This window comes from Tamandua tetradactyla, chromosome X (assembly GCF_023851605.1).
Source record: "Tamandua tetradactyla isolate mTamTet1 chromosome X, mTamTet1.pri, whole genome shotgun sequence".
NCBI classification, from domain to species: Eukaryota; Metazoa; Chordata; class Mammalia; order Pilosa; family Myrmecophagidae; genus Tamandua; species Tamandua tetradactyla.
The window spans coordinates 163,593,830-163,614,480 of NC_135353.1; the positions used below are offsets into that span (position 1 = coordinate 163,593,830).

At 41.1% G+C, this 20,651-nt stretch overlaps 1 protein-coding gene and 1 long non-coding RNA gene across 7 annotated transcripts in view; one reads left to right on the plus strand and one right to left on the minus strand.

Moving 5' to 3' along the window:
* LOC143671099 (claudin-34-like) overlaps window positions 1-20,651 on the plus strand; it is a 107,198-nt gene that overhangs the window by 53,180 nt on the left and 33,367 nt on the right. Inside the window, exons 2-4 of one of the 6 annotated variants that reach the window (XR_013169483.1) lie at window positions 17,070-17,206; window positions 17,511-17,625; window positions 19,050-20,408. The exons of 3 other annotated variants lie outside the window; for them this stretch is intronic. The gene's annotated coding sequence lies outside the window, so the exon portion shown is untranslated. Of the gene's footprint in view, window positions 1-17,069; window positions 17,207-17,510; window positions 17,626-19,049; window positions 20,409-20,651 lie in introns of those variants that run through there. 2 more of the 6 variants (XM_077146057.1, XM_077146058.1) reach the window with 2 other exon arrangements.
* Window positions 15,437-18,069, minus strand: LOC143671101 (uncharacterized). The gene is made up of 3 exons (XR_013169489.1): window positions 17,263-18,069; window positions 16,149-16,310; window positions 15,437-15,952 (listed from the first exon to the last, which is right to left on the minus strand). It is a non-coding gene; the product is annotated as an uncharacterized LOC143671101 (long non-coding RNA).

Genomic DNA, 20,651 nt, shown 5'->3' on the forward strand with positions numbered 1-20,651 from the left:
GCAATTAGACTTTGATGGGTTGATATGCAAGGGGGCTGGAAGGGACTCTAGACAGAGGTAGCAACTAAGTGACCCAGTGGAAGTTTCCAAGCCTCACCCCTCTTCTCCTGCATAAGGAGGCCATGGCAGGAGGGACAAGCTGGGTCAGGCTGGGTACGGGCGAGTAGCAGGTGATTTTAGAGGTGCAGGGGTAATTGGAGTGGCAAATGTCAATTGGGACTGAGAGAAGGGCTGCAAAGTGCCTGGCTAAACATTCCAGAGCTCACTTTATTAGTCATGAGCTGCATCATCTCTACGACTGTGGCTGCAGGTGATGGAAACCCAACTGGCATAAGCTTAAGCAGAGGATTTATAGACCCGTCTATCATCCAACTCTGAGCACCTTTAGAGCTGGTCCTCAGGGACTGGTGGAACAGGGATTTGAACACCAGCAAGAACTGCAGGCTGGAATTCCCATCCCCGCCCCATTGTGAATGGACTTTTGAATCACCACATCCAGTCCCTAACGTCTCCTGCCTCTGAATGCCATAACACAAAGTTGAGTGAAAGAAGCCAGTCACAAAGGAATGCCCACTGCATGATTTTGATTTGAAAGACAGCAAAACGGAACCACAGTGTTCAAGGATGCATCCTGGGGTGGTCAAAGTGATCAGAAAAGCACGCCAGTGGTGATATTCTATACCTTAGACTGAGTGATGGAAAGATGAGTGTTTCCATTGCAATACTGCATTAAGCTGTACACTTAGGGTTTGTGTGCTTTCTATAGTTTTAAAGGTAAAATCATAGTCCCTCCAACCCAGTTAAAAATGTCTCTGTCTTAGCATGTAGCCTTGCAGTTCTATATCTACTCTTGTCCATATTGTGCATACTATGTTGTGACACGTTGTCCGTGCTTAATATATGGTGAACCTCTTCATTCTGGTCATGTTCATTTTAACGGCAAGTTGAATGGCTATTGTCAAAAAAGACTAGAAATACAAAATCAGAAAACCAGAAATACAAGCTGTTGAGAAGAAATGGAGAAACTAGAATTTTTGTACGCCAGTGGGGGGAGTGTAAGATGGTTCAGCCACTTTGGGAAATAGTTGAGCCATTTCTTAAAATGTTAGATACACCTTCCATGCAGCCCAGCAGTTCCACGCCCTGCTGTCCACACAAAGGACTAAGAACATGTGTCCATGGAAGGCTTTAGAAAAAAGATGATTATAGCAGGATTATTCATAATCACCAAAACTTGGAGTCCGTCCAAATGCCCAGAAACCCAGGAAGGAATAAAACAATGTGTGGTCTTCTGTACATTGCTGGAATACTCCTCATCGATAACAAGGAATGACCTTTTTTGGAGTAATGACAGTGTTGGACAATCTATCGTGGTGATGAATGCACAACTATGTGATGATACTGCGAGCCACTGATTGCATATTTTGGATGGACTGTGTGGTGTGTGAATATATCTCAATAGAAATGAATTTTTTAAAAAAGGAACAAACTACCCCTACCTGCTGCAACTAGATGAACCTGGAAAGTGTTACACTAAGCGAAAAGAACCAAACACAAATTATTACACATTTAGAATTGCATTTATACTTGCAGCATTGCTGCGTAGCCCCATTGCATGGATCAGTATAAATCATTTCACCCAGCCTTTCTTGCAGGTTTTGAAGTTGCTTCCCAGTTTCCAATCTTACAAACAGTGCACATTTTCATGGTCAAATAGTTTCATCAACGTTAATTATATCTTGGGACACACGCCTTGTGCTGGTTTGAAAGGCAGAGAATGCTGCAGCACCACGAAGCAGAGTCCACGAGCCAGTGACCTTTGGAGCTGAAGAAGGAAAACACCTCCCGGGGAGCTTCATGAAACCGGAAGCCAGGAGAGAAAGCTAGCAGATGACGCCGTGTTCGCCACGTGCCCTTCCTGATGAGAGAGAAGCCCTGACCGTGTTCGCCATGTGCCTTTCCAGCTGAGAGAGAAGCTCTGACTGTGCTCGCCATGTGCCTTCTCACTCGAGAGAGAAACCCTGAACTTCACTGGCCTTCTTGAACTGAAGTATCTGTCCCTGGATGCCTTTGATTGGACATTTCTATAGACTTGTTTTAATTGGGACATTTTCTCGGCCGTAGAAACTATAAACGAGCAACTTATTAAATTCCCCTTTTTAAAAGCCCCTGTTTCTGGGATACTGCATTCTAGCAGCTAGCAAACTAGAGCACGCCTGAAGCAGAACTGCCTGTTTCAAAGGTCTGTGCATTGTGAGACTTGCGATCAGGACCCCGGAACGGCCCTTCACAGCGTGTGCTCAGCCTGAACTCCCTGCAGCAGCACCAAGGGCCACGCGTCTCTGTCCGGAGGGGAGCACGTCCCTCCTGGGTGCTGCTGGTCCCCAGGGAGGGGCGGGGATGGAGGGGGGCACGACCCCAGGCCGAGGCCCCCTCACCATGCCCCGTATTTCTTTGCAGTTCCTCGGAGCACAGGACCACCCTGCTCTTAGCCCTCAGCAGCGTCCACCACCAAGTGGCCGGCCTGGCTGCTGGCACCGTGGGCTGGGTCCTGTCCGTCATCTCCATGGGCCTGGCGGCCTGGCGCGTGTGGCACCTCGGCTCCAACCCGCCCTACCGGTCCAGCCTGGTGTGCGTGGGCATGGGGAAGACGTGCGTGTACCAGCACGCCAACCACTTCTGCAAGGACCCGCTCTGCTACGGCTACGCCTCCTACAGCGCCTCCCTGCCGCTGCGCCTCCGCGGGGCCCACGGCCTCCTGCTGACCGCCATCCTCCTGGGCCTCCTGGGCCAAGTCAGCGCCGTCGTCGCGCTCCGGACCGCGTACGTCGGGCTCCGGCGCAGGGAGGCCACCTCCCTTCGGTTCCTGGTCGCGGGAGCCCTGCACATCACAGCCGGCCTGTGTGTCTGCGGCACAGTGGGCGTGAACTACCTCACGGTGATGCGGGAAGAGGGCATCTCCTTCCCCCCATCTTTCCAACTGCCCTTCAAGCCGGACACCCAGGAAGTCGGGAGGGCCAGCGTCGTGGCGTCCCTGGGCGCCCTGCTGCTGCTGGTCAGCGGCTTTACCTTCCTCTCGTACAACTCTTCCTCCCAGAACCGAGTGCACCCCGAGTTCCCGGGGCGGGAGCTCCCCGATGACATGGGCTCTCCCCACCCACCGTGAGCCGGAGGCGGCCGGCAGCAGCACCAGGACCCACGGCCAGGCATTGCCAGGGTCTCAGGACTTGATTAGACGTCATTGGGGCAGAAACTGTTGCCCCCCGGTATCTTCTGTGTCTAAACTGGGTTGGTGGTTTGACTGGTTGAATGAAGAAACCTGTTAAAAAGAAAATCTTGCCTAGCTGCCAGTCACTTGGACGGGGTCTGGATTTCCATTCTTCTTAGCTAAAATAAATCATCAATACTCTAAATCTAGCGTGTGGACATGAGAGTCTGGGAACATGTTAACCTCCCTCTTAAGCTTCTGCTAGCCAGTGATTGGCCTGAATTCCTATGGCATGAAAAGAACATCCTGCTTTTATTATACACAATTTTCCAAAACACATACAAGTAGAGAGAATAGGGTGAGGCCTCTGCATGCAGCTGTCTGCACCCGCAGCAGTCAGCACGAGCCCGCCACATTAGCTGCCTCTCTCCTGTCTTTCTACTTCATCTGGTTTTTTTCTCCAAAGTATTTCAAGGTAAAGCCCAGACATCATGTCCCTTCATCCCCACATATTTCAGTGTCCTCTCTAAAAAATATGCACATTTCCTTACCTGATCACATACCACCTCAACACATTTTTAACAATTATTCCTCGTTATTATGAAATACCCAATCAGAAATGTTTAGTGCCTCAAAAAGAGTTGTACAGTTTATTTGCTCCACATTTGCTGCCTACTTTTTCTCTTCAGTTTTAATCCAATGCAGTCTCCTTCACTCTCCAACCCCCATCTTCCCCTCCTCTTCCTCTTGTTCTCCTCCTCCTTTTCCTTCTTCCTTCTTCCATTTATTTCCCGAGGAAACCAGGCCAATTGTCCTGTAGAATTCCCCACAATCAGGAGGTCCATTTGCCTCCTAATGTCATTTAACTTGTTGTCTCTTGATTAGATTTGGGCTCAGCTTTTCGGGGACCGGGATTGCATAGGGGCTACCAGCTACCTCAGACGGACTGCACTGTACCAGGAGGCACATGATGATCTCCCCCCATTTCGGGACGCTAAGGTTGCTTGATAGATTCTCCAGGTGAAGACCTGATGCCTATTTTAAATTTTCTCATCAAACATCCTCCTAATGGTTTTATCTATTGATGGTCCTGGTTTGAATCAGTTATTTCATTAATGATTGAAAAGGGTGACTTTCTAACTCACATGTTCCTGCCAGAGATATTGGCTGAGATGCTTCCGTAAAAAATAACTTTTCCTCATTGCTATGGCTGTTCGGTTACCCTTAAATTCAGTTCATATAAAAATAATCTGGGGTAAATGCTTTGTTCTTTCCCTCTAATTAATAAGTTCCTGAGTAAGGAGGGAGTGGCCTCCTTACACTGCAGTGGTGACCGTTGCATCGTTTATTGATTTTGCTATTTTCTTTTATCTTTTCTGTTTTGAAACATGGACTCAATTCCGGAGTTTGAACACATGGGATTTTCTTCCACGTTTTTATTATGGAAATTTTCAAATGCATTCAGAAGTAGAGAGACTATTATAATGAGCCCACCTAGACTTGTTATTCAGCCCCGATAATTATCAATATGTAACCAATCTTGTTTCAACTCTACCTTCGCTTGACCCCCCAAGCCAACCTTGGATTATTTTGAAACCAGTCCCTGTCAACATATCACTTTATCCAGAAGTACTTCAATATGTATTTCTAAAAGATAAGAAATAATATTTTCTTTTTAAAAGTAATCGCATGTCATTTATCACACCAAAAAAAGATTAACAATGATTTCTTAATAGAGTCAGATCCTTAACCCATGTTCGGATTTCCCTAACTGGCTCAGAAATGTCTCTAACAATAACAGTAACATAAGAGTTTCTATGTATTCAAAGTGTTTCATTCCACTGCACCTGTTATTCCTTTTATTATCAAATTGTCTTTATCTTTGTCCTTAGAACCACTGTTATACACATACCCTTTGACAGGTCTCCATTTGTCTTTTTCTCAAGTTTAAAAATCCTTTATTCAAGATAATCAATGTACATTGTTTACTGAAAACAGTTCTTTACTTTATCAACAAAGTTTCTCTTCTAGAAAATGAGTTTCCTAAAAAGCAAAACGGTAGCACATCACTGGGTACAGCTGACAACCACATTCATCAATTGTTAAGGAGAGATATAGAAATTAAAGCATGTTTATTTGCTCTGCATCTAAATGTCTCTTATAGCCACAGTTCTTAACCTTATGGAAGCTCTCTCAGAATAGTACACAGACACACACAATTTTGCATACATTTGCAACCTTCTTGAGGCCTACTCATGTGTTTCACTTTTAAAAAAAGTAATGATTTCCAAAAATTGATTCATTCTTTCATGTACTTCCTAGAAACTCCTTCTCATAATCCTCATGTTATGTGGCTAGATTGCTCACAGCATTTTTGACATTCCAAAGGCCTCAATAAAAAATAAATGGCTGAGTAAGTACGGCATTAGTAGGTTAAAATTGGACAGATTTTCCCAGACCATGTACCCCCCGCCCCCCCCCCCAAAAAAAATTAGACTCCTTTAATCTTCGAATTCCACAGACCAAAGTACACCGGACAGAAATCAATGGAATGTCTTCCTTAAATAATACTTCAGTCTTTAAGAACAAAATGCTTGGAAATTTCTCCATACTGTGACATATAGTACGTCTGTCAATTAATGTATGGACCATAAATGCTGCCTATTGGACCCATGTAGACTGAGTGCGCTCCAGAGAATATTAAACAGATGTGTGGGCAATAGATTCTTCCTCTCTGATGGGGATTTTGTAAAATCTTGGTAGTGGTCTTTGGTGAATATCCTGTCCATTTTAATTTGCATAATACCTTCAGCACACAAGCACTGGGAGCTAGGAGGCAAACTCACCCTTTCATACTTAGTTCAATAGTTCCTGACTTCTTTCCCGTATCTTTGAAAGGACCTTAGGTCTGGTCTTGGAATGACTCCCATGTATTCTTGATGCAGCTATGAGAATGACTTGTAAAATTGTTCCCTAGGCAAACACTACATTTCCCCAGTGAAATCTTTCCTTCTAGCAGGCCTATTAAGGCCAACCTTACAAATGGAGGCTTTGTAAAAGAGTTATGGATGGGAACACAGAATGATAGAACCACTCTGATAGACAGTGTAGCCATTTCTTACAAAGCTAACCCAGTCTTCACATAAAATTCAACAACCATGCTCTGGGTATTGATGCAAAAGAGCTGAAAATTTATGTCCGCACAGAAACCTGCACACAAATGTTTATAGTAGACTTATTCATAATTACTAAAAACTGGAAGCAGCCAAGGTGTCTTTCAATAAGTGAATAGATTGATAAAATTATATAAGGACCTGAGGACCCCTCAGAGACACAAAACCTGTGCCCTACTTCCTCTTTGAACTCCCTTTTGAGTTTTCTCTTGCTATCTTTTGAGATTGGAAATTCCCACCAAGGCTTTGGCCCCCAAATATCCAATCAAGCTCCAAGTTCATTACATTTACCCCAATACATAATAAAACCCACTTGCCCTAAACCTGCCCCATAACATAACCTTTGCCCAATCAATGAGACAAGCTAAGTTCCTTTTTACGTCTATAAAAATCATTTGCCCTCTGTAGAAGCTTGAAGCGGCTTCCATTTTAGCAAGTGATTTAGCTTCCTTGCAGGAGCAAAACTTTTGGTGTTTTGAATAAAATAGTGGAATGTGGAAACCTGATTCTGATTTGTCTTTCTGAAGGATAAACAAACTGTGATACATCCATACAATGGGGTATTCAACAATGAAAAGAAGTGGTCCAGCCACAAAAAGGCAAAGAGGAACCTCAAACGCATATTGCTTAGTAAAAGAAGCCATTTTGAAAAGGCTATATACTGTATGATTACGAGCAAATATTTTAGAAGAAGCAAAATTATACAGAGAGTAAAAAGATCAATGGCTGCCAAGGGCTTAGGAGGAGGGAGGGAAAGATGAATCCTCACTATTCTCTGGGTTCCCCCCTTCTGGAAACCCAGAATTTTCCAGACCATCAATTTCTGGTTTCTTTTTCACCCAAGAGTTCAGTTCTCAGCTTTTCTCTTTCCTATCACATTTTACCACAAGCTACAAAGAGAAACCAGGCTGCACTTTCCACATTTAATTTGGAAATCTCTTCTGCTAAATATCCAAGTTCATAGTTTTAAAATCTGCCTCCCATCCAAAGCCAGTCTATTTTGCCAGATTCTTTGCCACTTTAAAACAAGGATCACCTTCCTTCCAAGTTGCCAATCCACATGGATCATTTCTGTCTAAGAGCTTAGAGTCCACGTTTCTACCAACAGTCTCTTCAAAGTATTCTAAGCCTTCTTTATCAAGCTCCTCACAACTCTTCCAGAATCTTCCCCGTATCCATTTAAAAAGGCAGTCCAACATGTTTGGTATTTGCAGACCTCAGTAACCCATGTCTCTTGTATCAAAATCTGTTCTATTTTGCAAGCTGCTAGAATGTGATATACCAGAAATTGAACTGCTTTTAAAAAGGAAATTTATTAAGTTGCAAGCTTACAACGCCAAGGCCATGAAAATGTCCAAATGAAACCATCAAGGGAAAGATATCTTAACTCCAAAGAATGGGTCGATGAAGTTTGGGATTTCTCTCTCAGCTGCGGGGGCGCATAGTGACATCTGCTAGCTTTGTCTCCTCACTTCATAAGGCTAGTGTTTTCCTTCTATCCAAAGGTCTCTGGCTGTGTGGACTCTGTTGGTTTTGGTGGCTCTGAAGCTTTTTCAAAATGGTTCCATCTCTAAAAACTCCAGTAAGCAACCCCACCTTGAATGGGCGGAGACACATCTCCATGGAAACAATCTAATCAAAGGTCACTACCCACAATTTGGCAGGTCATATCTCCATGGAAACAATCAAAAAGATTCTACCTGGCAATACTGACTGAGGATTAAAGAACATTGCTTTTCTGGGATACACAACAGATTCAAACTGGCACAGGTGCCAATTGTACCCAAGGTGACTTACAGATTCAGTGAAATCCCAATTAAAATTCTAACAGCCTACTTTGCAGAAATGGAAAACCAATCATCAAGTTCATATGGAAGGGTAAGCAGCTCTGACTAATCAAAGCCATCTTGAGAAAGAGGAATGTAGTTGGTGGACTCACATTTACCAATCTTAAAACTTATTTATACAGTCTTAGTAATCATAACTGTATGGTACTGGCAAATGGATATACATATAGACCAATGGAATCCAACTGAGAGCTCAGAAATCAACCCTAAAATTTATGGCCAACTGATTTTTGACAAGGGTGCTGTGCTGGTTTGAAACTGTTATGTACTCCAAAAAAAACCAAGTCCCCCCCCCCCCTTTTTCCCCATTTTTAAACAGTTTTACTCAGCCTTTCCAGAACATCTTGCTCCATCCCCCATCCCATATTATTCACAGCCCCTTCCAACATGTAAAAGTTAGAATGGGAATAACCCAACTATCCCTAAAGAGTGGAAGAAAGATCAAAGGTGATGGTGGAGTTATACAGAGAAGGTAGGGTTTAACACATGAGAATGGTGCTGAATCATTATACTGAGGTTTCTTTTAGCCTTCAGTACCTTGGAACAACTAGAAATAAAAACTTAAAATTGTGGAATTCTAACCCATACCAAACTCTGAAATCTGTTCTACAAGTAATTGCTGCGATGTACTTATAGCTTTTTTTGCATACATCCCATTTAAAGAGAAGGAGGAGTATACAGAGAAGATAGGATTTATCAAATGAGCATGACTGCTGAATCATTAAATTGATACTTCTTTTGGTCTCCAGTATCTTGGAGCAGCTAGAAGAAAAAAAATTAAAAATCATGTAACTGTAACCCAAACCAAACTTTAAAATCTGTTCTATAACTACTTGTTAAAATGTACATGGAAATTTATTGCATTTTTTGTATGTTATATGTGATAATAAAAAATTAAAAAAAAGTTTTATCCACACATGATGTAATCCAACCTAAATGCATAAACATGCCTTTGCCACCATAATCTATCTGAAGACACTTCTTTTTCTTCCACAAAGAATCCACAGCCCTTCCCCATGCCCCCTGCCAGCTGTCATTTAGTCTTGGCACAATACCTTTGCTACATTCAGTGGAAGCATATTACAGTGTTACTGTTGATTATAGACTCTAGCTTACATTCATTGTACTTTTTCCCGTATACTGTCTATTTTCAACACCCTGCGGTATTGACATTCATTTGTTTTCCCTCATGCAAACATTGTTTTTATTTGTACATTTAATCACCATCACTGTCCACTCTAGGCATTCCTAAATTACCATCTCAGTCTTTATCCTCTATCTTTCCTTTTGGTTTCATATGTGCTCCCAGCTCTTCTCCCTCCAGCATACTCAAATTCAGCTTTATGCAGTACTTACCTTACTGTGCTACAATCAGATAGTATTGTGCTATCTATTTCTGAATTTTTACAGTCAGTCCTGTTGCACAATCTGTATTTCTTCTGCACCAGTTGCCCAATTTCTACCCTACTTCTATCTCCTGATAATGTGTTCTTAACTTCAATTCTCCACGTTTGCTCATTAAGGTTAGTTCATATTACTGAGACCATCCAGTATTTCTCATTTGGTTTCTGGCTAATTTCACTCAGCATAATATCCTCAAGATTCATCTATATTGTTACATGTTTCGTGTCTTCATTCTTTCTTACAGCTGCATAATATTCTACCCTATGTATATTCCACAGCTTGTTTAGTCACTCATCCATTGATGAACATTTGGACTATTTCCATCTCTTGACAATCATATTGTTGCTATACACATTGGTGTGCAAATGTCCATTTGTGTCCTTTCCCTCAGGTTCTCTAGTAATGGGATTGCAGGATCATATGGCAATTCTATACCCTGCTTCCTAAGGAACCACCAAACTGCCTTCCAGAGCAGTTGTACCACTTTACATTCCCTCCAACAGTGGGTAATTGCCTATAGTTCCACATCGTCTCCAGCACCTGTTGTCTCCTGTATTTGTTTTTCTTTTCTTTTTTTGATAATGGACATTCTAGTAGGTGTGAGATGATATCTCATTGTGGTTTTGATTTGCATTTCCCTAATAGCCAGTGAAGTTGAGCATCTTTGCACGTGCCTTTTAGCCATTTGTATTTCCTCTTCTGAGAAGTGTCTATTCATGGCTTTTGCCCATCTTTAAATTGGATTGTTTGTTTTTTGTTGTTGTTGAATTGAAGAATCTCTTTATATATTCTGGACAGTAAACCCTTATCTGATATGTGGTCTTCCATTGTGTGGGTTGTGTTTTTACGTTCTTGACAAAGCTCTTTGATGCACCAAAGTGTTTAATTGTGAGGAGTTCCCATTTATTTATTTATTTATTTGGTGCTCGTGTTTTGGGTGAAAGGTGTAGGAAAACCCTCCTATTACAAGATTTATAAGCTATTTCCTTACATTTTCTTCTAAACTTTTATAGTCAGAGCTCTAATGTTTAGGTCATTGATTGATTTTGAGTTAATTTTTGTATAGGGTGTGAGAGATGGATCCTCTTTCATTCCTTTGCATACGGACTTCTAATTCTCCAAGCACCCATTACTGAAAAGGCTGCTCTGTCCCAGGTGGGTTGGCTTGATCACCTATCAAAGATCAATTGTCCATAGATGAGAGGGTCTATATCTGAACACTCTATTCAGTTCCATTGGTCAGTGTATCTATCTTTATACCACAACCATGCTGTTTTGACCACTGTAGCTTCATAACATGCTTTAAAATTAGGTAGTGTGAGACCTCCCACTTAATTTTTCATTCTCAAGATATTTTTTAGCTATTTGGGGCACCCTGCACTTCCAAATAAATTTGATTATTGGTTTTCCAATTTCCGCAAAGTAAGTTTTTTGATTTTAATTGGTATTGCACTGAAACCTTATATCAGTTTGGGTAGAATTGACATCTTAACTATATTTAGCCTTCCAGTCCATGGACACGGTATGCCCTTCCACTTATTTAGATCCTCCATGATTTCTTTCAGCAATTTCTTGTAGCTTTCTGTGTATAGGTCTTTTGTATCCTTAGTTAAATTTATTCCTAAATATTTTATTCCTTTGGTTGCTATTATAATTGGAATTTTTGTCTTGATTTCCTTCTCAGATTGCTCAGCACTAGTGGATAGAAACACTACTGATTTTTGCATATGGATCTTGTACCCTGTCACTTTGCTGTACTCATTTATTAGCTCTTGTAGTGTTGCTGTAGATCTTTTGGGATTTTCAACATATAGCATCCTATTATCTGTAAACAGTGAGAGTTTTACTTCTTCCTTTCCAACCTGGATGCATTTTATTTCTTTTTTCTTTTTTCTTGCCTAATTGCTCTGCCTAGAGCTGCCAACACAACGTTGAATAACAACGGTGACAGTGGGCATCCTTATCTTGTTCCTGATCTTAGAGGGAAAGTTTTTATTCTTTCCCCATCAAGGATGATGTTAGCTGAGAGTTTTAAAATATATTTCATTTATCATGATGAGGAAGTTCCCTTTTTCTCTTCTTTGAAGTATTTTCATCAAGAGAGGATGCTGAATTTTTTCAAGTGCTTTTTTTTGGCATCAATTGAGATGATAGTGTGGTTTTAATGCTTTGATTTGTTGATATGGTGTATTTCATGAATTGATTTTCTTACATTGATCCAGCCTTGCATACCAGGAATAAATCTCACTTGGTCATGGTGTATAATTCTTTTCATCTGCTGCTGGATTTGATTTGCAGGTATTTTGTTGAGAATTTTTCCATCTATATTCATTAGGGAGATTTGTCAGTAATTTTCTTTTATTGTAATATCTTTGTCTGGTTTCATAGAATGAGTTAGGCAGCTTTCCCTCCTCTTCAATTTTTTTGAAGAGTTTGAGCAAGATTGGTACTAACTCTTTTGTGAATGCTTGGTAGTATTTACACGTGAAACCATCTGGTCCTGGACTTTTTGGGAGCCTCTTGTTGAGTCATTCAATCTCTTTACTTGTGATTGGTATTTTGAGATCCTCTATTTCTTCTCAAGTCATATTGGTTGTCCATGCCTTCCTAGGAAGTTTTCCATTTCATCTATGTTGTCTAGTTTATTAGCATAGACCTGCTCATAGTATCTTCTCATTAACTCCTTTATTACTGTGGGGTCGGTGGTTATGTCTCCTCTTCCATTTTTTATTTTATTTGCATCTTTTCTCTCTCTCCTCTCTCTCTCTCTCTTTTTTTGTCAGCCTAGCTAAGGGACTATTAATTTTATTGATTTTCTCAAAGAACCAATTTCTGGTTCTGTGGATTTTCTTGATTGTTTTCATGTTCTCAATTTTATTTATTTCTGCTCTAATCTTCAATATTTCTTTCCTTTTATTTGTTTTGGGATTAGTTTGCTGTTCTTTCTCTTGTTCTTCCAAGTGAACAGTTAATCCTTGACTTTTACCCTTTCTTCTTTTTTAATATTGGCATTTAAGGCAATAAATTTCCCTCTTAGTACTGCCTTTGCTGTGTCCCATTAGTATTTTATGTTGTGTTTTTATTTTCATTTGCCTTGAGATATTTACTGATTTCTCCCTTAATCCATGTGTTGTTTAGCCTCCATATATTTGTAAATTTTTAGGCCTTCTGCCTGTTATTGATTTCCAACTTCAGTCCATTATGATCTAAGAAGGTGTTCTGCATGATTTCAAGCCTTTTAAATTTACTGAGATTTGCTTTGTAACCAGCATATTGTCTATCCTATGAGCACTTGAAAAAAATGTGTCTCCTACTGTTGTGGGGTGTAATGTTCTGTAAATGTCTGTTAAATCTAGTTCACTTATGTATTATTCAGATTCTCTGTTTCTTTACTGATCTTCCATCTAGATATTCTATCTATTAATGTGAGTCTGGAATTGAAATCTCCAACTATTATGGCAGAAGTGTCTATTTCTCCCTTCAGTGGTGTTTGTCTCATGTACTTTGGAAGCACTCTGGCTCAGTGCATAACATCTGTGATTGTTATGTATTCTTGTTGAATTGTTCCTTTTATTAATGCATAGTGTCCTTCTTTGTCTCTTTTAATTGTTTTACATTTGAAGGCTATTTTTCAGGTATCAGTATAGCTACTCCAGCTCTTTTCTGATTGGTGTTTGCATGAAGTATCTTTTCCCCACCTTTCACCCTCAACCTATTTTTGTACTTGGGTCTAAAGTGAGTCTTCTGTGACAGCATATAGATAGCTCCTGTTTTTTAATCCATTCTGCCAGTCTATGTCTTTGATTGTGGAGTTTAATCCATTAACATTTAATGTTATTTCTGTAAAGGCAGAACATTCTTCTATCATTTTGTCTTTGGATTTTATATGTCATACCTATTTTTTTTCTCTTTTTACTTTTACTGATAGTCTTCATTTCTACACTGTTCTGCAGACCTCTCTCTCCTGCTTTTTCCTATCTGTCTGTAGTGCTCCCTATAATATGTCTTACAAAGCCTATCTCTTGGTTACAAATTCTCTCAGTGATTATTTGTCTGAAAATGTTTTAATTTCCCCCCTCAGTTATGAAGGACAATTTTTCTGGATACATAATTCTTGGCTGGTACTTTGACTTTAATCTATTTGTATCCTAGTGTCTAAGATGAATCTCTTGTAAGCAGCATATAGCTGGATTATACTTAATCCATTCTGCTGATCCGTTCTGTTTAATTGGTAAGTTTAGTCTATTAACATTCAAAGTTATTACTATAAAGGCATTTCTTGAATCCACCATCTTATCCTTTGGGGGTTATTTCTCAGATCTATATATTCTTTTCCCTCTTTCTTTTTTAAACTTTTGGTTACCCTTACTGGTGCTCTTCAACTTTGTGCCCTCCTCTGGAACTCCTGCTCCTGTCTTTTTTTTTTTTTTAGCCACCAGAAAGCCATTTAGTATCTCTTGTAGTTCCAGTTCTTGTTGACACATTCTCTTGCCTTTGTTTGTGTATGAAAATTTTAATTTCTCCCTCAGTTTTGAAGGACAGTTTGGCTGGGCACAGAATTCTTGACTGGAAGCCTTTCTCTTTTGGGATCTTAAATATCTCATTCCACTGCCTTCTTACCTCCACAGTGCCTATTAAGTAGTCCAAACTCAGTCTTGTGTGGTTTCCCTTCTACATAGTAAGTTGTTTTCTCTTGCTACTTTCAGGATTTTCTCGTTCTCAGTCTGAAGAGAATTGACAGACTGATTAATATGTGTCTTGGGGTAGGCCTATTTGGAGTTCGTTGGGCTTCTTTGATTTGCATATTTATGTCTTTTATAAGGTGCACCGGTGAGGGTAGTGCACCCAAGGAACGTGGCCTGGCTTACTGCTTAGTCCCGTGCTCCCATCCATGCACTCCTGCAGGCTCTGCCACTCTGCACCTCCATGCTAGGCTCCAGCTTTCTGCCTTTCAGTTCCTCGGCCTCTGCAACCAGGGCTGCCACATGTGGTGCAGAAGGCTCTCCCAGGTCCGCCGCACTCCCGAATTGCTGCCTCAGTCACCCTCCTGTCCCTTCCCTACCTTTTCTGTGGAACAGGGCTAAGCTTGAGCTAGTCTATTCAGCCATCTTCCTGGAAGTCCTTGTTTTTGTTTTAACAGTGGGGAGGTGGGTAGGAGAATGGAAAAGAAGAATTCTGGATACAATTATTTGGAAGAAGAGTAGATGTAAAGAGTATAAACCCTACCTTTTCATCATCTACAGCAAATAGTTAAAAAAAGAAGAACAAAAACAAACAAACAAACAAAAAAACCAGAAACCTTTCACCCTTGGGTATCTTTCTCTAAAAGCCTACTTTCTAGCTACTAGCCTATTCATGGCAATAATTTAAAATTCACTTGGAATACCTTTCATGTCCTCTGAATACTACTATGCCCACTGTTGCAGCACATTCAAACGAACACCCTACATGGCTGGATAGGGCTAACCTAGGACTGATATGAGAAAGGCTTGCAAACAAGAGGCCAAGATGTCATTTCTCTGCAGGTAGGAATACTGCCCATGGTGGGAAGGACACATCTACCAAGCTGACCCCTATAAAAAGTTCACACAATATTTAAGCCCTCTAGCTTCCTATATTCTGGAGCAACTAGAACAAAAAATCTGAGAGGACTGTATGGTAGACCATGACAAACTCTGGGATCGGTCTCATAACTATTTGTTGAAGAGTGCTTTGAAAACTATTACTTTTTTAAAAATTTCTTTGCTTTGTATATATGTTATACTACCTAATAAAAAAGATTAAAAAAAAAAAGCATACGCAAAAGCAGGGAATTTAAGTGTTTTGTTGCAAGAAAAACCTGGACTTTGTTGAGTAGTTTTCTCCATCATTTGCCCTCTCAAGGGAACCTTATAAACACACACACACACACACACACACACACACACACACACACACACCCATTGGTCTAGGCCATATCATAAACTCAGTGGGATTTCAGTAGAAACAGCAGGAAACTAGTAAAAAATGAAGTAAAAATAAACCAAGTAAATGTTTAAGGGTTCCTTTTGCACTTGGTTTGTCAAACCAAGGCTCAGTTTTCGTATAGGGGGTAGAATTCTACCGGAGTGTCTATTACAAGCCAGACAGGGGTGTCTGGGTGTTTCAACAGCAGAATGCCTATCATCCACGTGGAAGACCTGGGCTCACTTCCTGCCCCATTCACTACCCTCAAAAATATAAAATAGAAATATGAAAAACAAATGTAAACATACCTTGACAGTGGTAGGCCCCAAAGTCAGAAGGAGACACCGCAAGATATATTTTGGAATGAACTCAGACTGGTGCCCACAGAAGGGAGAGAAAATAATTTTTAAAAACCATAAAATTTTAAAAAATAAAAATAAAAATATTAAAATATATAGAAATAATAATAATAACAATAAAATATTTAGAGAAAATATATTTTAAAAAGTAGAAAAAAATAGAGAAAGAAAAACAGCATCTAGGCAGAGAAGTTTCCCGACCTGCACTTACCACTTCTCACCAGCAGGGAGCACTCCGAGGCACCGCTTCCTTTCAGGCCTGCTGCTCCTGACTGCCGTCGAGGGTGGGAAGATAGCGGGCATAGCAAGGAGGCTGCTCCAGGCCAGCGGCTGCAGGACCGCTGGTCCTGATGTGGGACAGGAGAGTGGACGGCTGAAAACGGGGGCGGGGGGGGATAGCTATTCATCTGCCAGATGAATCCAGCACACACCATGCGGGACAGGACGGCTATTCGCGGTACCCAGCAGTGTGATCGCTCCCGGTTCCCAGAGTCCCACCTCGGGGCTCTCTACAGGCACTGCTGACCGCAGAGCCACTGGGAATGTTTCCCCAGACAGCAACTCGGACAGGCCAGAGCAGAGGGACAGTCAGCTCCTTCTACTCTGCAGCTCTCCACACTGTCCGACCCCAGTGGGCATCATGGCTGACCCGACCCACCTTGCACTCCCCACCCCGAAACCACCCCCCTCCCAAGAATCACTGAAGACCTCTATACTCAACCCCCAACTACTGCAGTCCTTGTCTTTCTCTCCCTGTCCCCTATCTTGTCCCACAGAGCAGGGGGTAAATTCAGTCCACGTCACTGCACCATCTTCCTGGTATCCCCAATGCCTGGCAATATTAGGAGAGCCAGGAAACATTGCATCTCATGGCAAGGACTCTTGCCATCTATATCTGTGTGACCTTGAATAAGTTACTTAACCTCTCTGTGCTCAATTCCCTCATCTGTAAAATGAGGCCCATAACTGTGCCACCATCCTAAGGACTGAATGGGTTAACACTGTAAAGTCCATAGAATAGGGCCTGATCCACATAAAGCACAAGATAAGCATGTGATAAATAATTTTGGGGATCAGGATTTCTGGCTTTATTAGCCCCAAGTTCTATTTAACAACATTCCTTTTACTGCAGGTGGTTCATCTCTCACTGAGGATCTTTAAATATTGGCTGGGCATCTTTCCATTCCTATTGAACATTTCTTTCTGCTCTGAAGCAAATTTGCTGTCCCTCAAACATCAAGATTTTAAGTCCTGCCACAAGGCCCAAAGGTAAAATTATAAAGTAAGATAAATGTGAACTTCAGAATAATCCTGTCCCCACACACCCTGATTTCAGACATAGACAACACCAAACTTTCCCCTGGCTGACACATTTTCCTGGCAGCTGTAACCTGCTACTTCCTGAGCCCCTCTCTCCATCAAAATTTGAAACCTCCGGGTGTTACATGGGGGCGAGGGGGGGGACCGGGAAAGGCACTGCAACTGGAGCTGCGGAGGCTGTGTTGCCCCTCCCAACATGACTTCCGGAACCGCCCCTTCCGGATGACATGACTTCTGGAACCGCCCCTTCCAGACACCTGACTTCCGGAGAACCTCCCCTTCCTGACGTCAGCTGACCTGTTTGTTTAAAAACTGTCGACCCACTCACCTAGGCGTAGACTCGCTTGTGTCGGTTGGTCTTGGATTCGGTGAGTTCTGCCCGGGAGCGCAGAAATAAACCTGCCCACTTTAAATTTCCCAGTCTACCTTTCTTCTTTCTCACCCTTTCACCTCCTAAACCTTTCACTGGGGTCTCTCCCCTCAGGCCCTTGGAGCAGGGAGGTAGTCACGGACAGGGAGATGATCACACTGGCCGATCTTGTGAATGTTTCTTCCTAAGTAGTAAAGCTGCTGATCTTGTATGATTAGAAAGCACATTCCCTAAAAGATTGGGAAAGAGTGGCTGCAGTTTTGGGGCATCCAGATTCCCAGCCAGAGGATAGAGTTTGGAGCCCCTGACCCTCCCTCACCTGGGCAGTTGTCAGCATCATGCGCACAGCAGGTGACTCTGCACAGACGCCATCTCCTTCCCTTCAGGGCCACATGACAGAGGGGAAACCCGAGGAGAATTTTCTAATTATCACAGCTTCTCACACTCAAGGATAAGAACTGGCAAGGGATCCAATTAAGTGGGTTCACAACCTAAATTTGGTTTCAGAGTAGATATTTGCTCCGTGTAAGACACATCAGGAGTTTTTGTTTTTTAAGAAACCAATATCTCTAAAGCTGGAATTTTGAGGAAGTGGTGGGTAGAAAAAAAAAGTCATGATTTGTTGTGTTGAGCATATCGTAGCTCATCAAGGTGGTATTTTAGTGTTTTTGGTTAGAAAAGTATATATGCTTATCCTAAAAGATGTATGAGTTATAGTAAATTGTGCAAATAAAAAATGAAAATCTCTCCCTCACGCAATTGGTCTCATAGAATTGTGTTCTTCTTTCTAAGATTTTCAGAAAGTATACGCATATGTTTGTATATATAAAGAGAACTCTGTTTTCCTTATGATGCAAATGGTCATACTCTATGCATTGATGTTCATTTTGCTTTTGGGCTATAACACAGATATTTCTTCAGACAGTTGAACTCATTCTATGTAATGGCCATGTGATATTCCACAGTAATCCTAGATGCTTTTGGCCATAATTTATTTAAGCATCCCATTACTTACAGACATTTAGGGTTTTCTCTCCATTGTAAACATTGTTGAAGCTAATGTCCCTGTACATATGTTTTTGCAAATTTGGGACTAGCTTGGTATTATTAATTCCTGGGGTTGGAGTTGCTAGATAAGAAGTATGAACATCTCAAATTTTGATCAACAGAGCCAATTTGCACTCCCAAAGTGGTTTGCAAATTGATACTCCCACCATGGCCAAAGATGTCTAGGTTTCTTTTAATCTTATCTAAAACACTTAGAACACTAAATGAAAGGTAAGTATATATAGCATCCTTAAGTGTAACTTTTAGACAAGAAAGTAACGCAGATATTTAGCACTTTTGAAGCCATAGCTCATCCAGTATGTTTGTTCATTTTTTTCTTCTTGGTGTTCCTGACTTGACTTCGTAATTCCTCAGCCTCATCTATAGTCAACATGAAGCAGCACTTACGCCAGAAAATGATTGGCCTCTCTCTTGGTTATGTATCTTTGGCTCTTGGCCTGGTCCTAGCGAAGAGCAAGTCCTGGCGAGTGTGGGAATTTGACAGCAGCGTTGTTCCTGTAGTGTCCATTGGACTTTGGAAAGCTTGTCATGTTCAAATTTTGAACATGTCTGGTTCTCTGGTTGAGTTGCCAGTATACAGTGAGATCAACATGAGCTGGGTCATTTCTAATGAAATTGCATATGGGCAGGAGCTGATGTTGCTGGATAATTTTATGAAGTTAGTAGCCCTTGCGCTTGGCTCAATGGGTTTTTTCGCCCACTGGATCAGTGGTGACCAATATCCAGATTTCCTCCGAGCGTATTACCACAGGGCTGCCATTTTTCTTTTCCTCAGCTGTGGTTTTACTGTGGCTACAGTGAGCTGGAATTTCAGTGTGGACTTTTTTGGCCAAACCACCCTTAATTTTCCACAAGACTTTCCTATTGATAAAGAGATGCTAACGAAGAAACGCCTCTCCTATGTGTTGCCACTAGGAATCACGACTGCCTCCTTGTCACTAATAAGTTCTGCCATGCTTGGCTCTGGGAAATGGTTAGCAAAACGGCAGAATCAAGTGAAGCCTATGACTTATGACCAAATTTTCTAAGTAAAATGTCTGGACTGAGAACTTTTAGTTTTTGAAATGGCTGTCAAGATTTTTCTTAAAGAAATTTCCTATTACACATAACATCGTTAATAATTATCTACATATTTTTAAAAAAGCATATTTGATATCTCAGAGAATTCTGAAGCTTATCTTCCTCTCTCAGCGCCATTCTGAAACTCTTTTCCTCTCTTTGAAAGTTTTAACTTCCTGGAATCTGCAGACAAACATCCTCTATATATACTGGGTCAAAAACCAAAGGCAGAGGGAATATAAGATGGTACGGTCTCTCTGGAAAACCATTTTCAGTTCCTTGAGTAATTGAACAGTGCGTTACTGTATAACACGGTAACTGTACTTCTATATATGTGTACCTGAGATAAATAAAAGCTTATGTCCATACAAAAATTTGTGCACTAATTCTTATAGCAGCATTATTCCTAATAGCTAAAAGGTGGAAACAACCCAGATTTCCACCAATGATGAATGTATAACAAGACGTGATGTATCCTTACAGTGGAATCGTTTATTTGGCTAAAAAAAAGATAACAAAGCTGTGATACTTGATACAACAGGGGTGAACTTCGCAAACATTAAGTGGAAGAAACCAGACTAAATTCTACAAATTATATGTGTCCATTCATATGAAATTTGAGAATAGAGGAATCTGAAGAGAAAGTAAGTTTATTAGTGATACTTAGGGCTCAGGGATGGGGAAAGGGGAAAGAAGGGAGGAAAAGGTGATAGCCATAGATTATGGGGTTCCGTTATCTTTCTTTTCTTATTAAAGAAGTTGTGCTTTTATAGAGAAAGCATGTATAAACTCAGGATTCCCATATACCACAGTATTTTTTTTTATTTTAACAATGTAGATTTTATGAAAGTGATAAAATATGTTTACAGATGTAAATATACTCCCTTTTCACTCAAA